Raw genomic sequence first — 2,400 nt, 5'->3', positions numbered from 1 at the left:
AAAAAAAAAAAAAAAGGTCACAACCTTGGAGACTTTGAGGCATTTCTCCACTGTTCTATATGTTTGCTGAGTCAGATTACACGCAGGGGCAATCATTGCTTGATTCTGAACTAAAATATATGTACCTATATGCAAGAGCAAATTACAGTGACTCACACTGTTACTTACACTGAGAAAATACAAAACAAATGGCACTTTCTTTTAATAAGAAAATAATTATATTTTCATTGATATGCTATGGAATCATATGTATTTATTAAAATGAATATTTATACATCTTAGCCTAGTTTGTCATTTTTACTTATGACAAACTGTTAAATAAAAACTGTTATGCATGTATACAACTACATAAACATGAATATGTGTGTATGTGTGTGTATATAAAGTCACGCATATGAGCAGGGCATCAAAAGGTTCATGGAAAAATGGATTCAGAAGATGGTGTAACTTATCTACCAACTTTTTGAAGCTCCCTGTTATCTACATACTTTCTATATCCTCAAAGTATTCCTATATCTAATTTTTACCTTACATTAATTATGTAGGCAATTAATCTTCCAATTGTTTGTCAAATATATGTGGGAGGAAAGTGGCAATTGTAGAACAATGAAAGAAGGAAAACAATAACTACTTAAATAACAAACTAAATTATAAAGTAATAATAAATACATAAAATGATGTTAAAACAAAATGATGAAAAACAACAAAATAAGTTTAACTGTTTCAATGTAGGATATTCTAAAAGAAAAAAATATCTAGTAACTTAAATACTTGAAACATGGGTTTCTGTTATTCTGAATTTCTGGTTAATTGAGGTTTATTAAAAACTCCTTTGGGGATTTAATTGGTTAATTAAAGTTTGTCTAAAACCCTCTTGGGGCTGTTATTGAAAGTCTTTGAGAAATGTATGAGGTTCTTTTGGTGTCTGAGTGAATAAAATATAACAGGAAATCTTTGATACTTGGTTACGATTCTGTAGTAATTACATGTTCTAATTTTATAAACCTTAATTTAGCAAAACCCACACCAAGAGTAAATATAAGTGGAACAGAACATCCCTGCAATTATACAGAAATATCCGTTCTCATTTTTACCCCCATCCAGACTCACTCCTGGATTTCAAACCCAGCAAGTATCATCTTTAAAATGCTCACTTTTACTTAGGTTTGTCTATAAGTATGCAAAGGAGTGATTTATCAGGAATATATACTTTTCATGTAACACTAATTTTGCTTCTCTCTTTTCATTTATTATTTACTTTTTTTCTATTCCTCTTTGTCTCCTTTTATTTATTTGTTTGTTAATATATCTATTTATTTATTTTTAGCATCCCCCCTTTTCCCTTTTTCTTTCTTTCTTTATTAAAAGTCTGCCCCATTGGAAGAGAGGAGACATTGCCTCCTCCCTAGTCAGCAATACTAACCTCACCTAACAGCACCCGACCCTCTGGATGATGCCATTACACACTCCTGTCCACTAGGTTAACAGCAGACAGTTTACCTCACCAAACTTCAAAACTTAGAAGAAATGGGAAAATGACTAGAAACACATAATGTACCTAAAATATATATACATGTAATATATATATACATATGCAGATGCAGATATATACATACAGATCATATCCCTGGTGGCATAGTCATTACTTGATAGGGTGATTACTTGTTGGACAGCTAACTGCAAGGTCAGTAGCTCAGAATCTCCAGCTGCTCCACTGAAGAAAGATGAGGCTTTTTATTCCTGTAAAAACCCAAAGAGTCAGTTCCACTCTCTCTTATGGGACCACTTTAAGTCAGACATGACTTGATGGCAGTGAGTTTTGATATGAATATATATATCTATATATATGTGTGTATGTTGCTATTGTCATTAGGTCATGTCGGGTCTGACTCACCCCTCTGGTCCTGCATCATCCTCACAGTTGCTCTTTTGTTTGAACCCATTGTGCAACCATTTGTCTATCCATCTTCTCAAGGACCTTCCTCTTTTTGGTTCCCTTTATGAAGTATGGTATCTTTCTCCAGGGACTAGTCTCTTCTGATAACAAGTTCAAAATGCATATGCACACACATATGTATATAGTTGTATGTGTAAACATATCACTCAAAAACCACTGCTACAGAGTTGATTCCAACTCATAGTGACCCTAAAGAACAAGAAAGAACTGTCCAGAAAGCTTGGTCTTTCTACCAGGGAGTGTCTGGTGGTTTTTAATTACTGACCTCAAGGTCATGTATCCACCCTGCTTTTCAAAACATAGCACAGTGACTTAGAAACCGCAGCACTTCACTCTGTAATTCATTGCAACTATTTAAGTAAAGATGTTATTAGTATCTTTGAAAATGAAAGAAATTAAATTTAAAAGCACAAAACAATAGAAATTCTATTTAGCAAATGATT

This window comes from Echinops telfairi, unplaced genomic scaffold, assembly GCF_000313985.2.
Source record: "Echinops telfairi isolate 266 unplaced genomic scaffold, ASM31398v2 ScPeMD7_7475;HRSCAF=8513, whole genome shotgun sequence".
Taxonomy (NCBI): domain Eukaryota; kingdom Metazoa; phylum Chordata; class Mammalia; order Afrosoricida; family Tenrecidae; genus Echinops; species Echinops telfairi.
The sequence above is the reverse complement of the archived record's forward strand: the minus strand, read 5'-3'. Positions refer to the sequence as shown.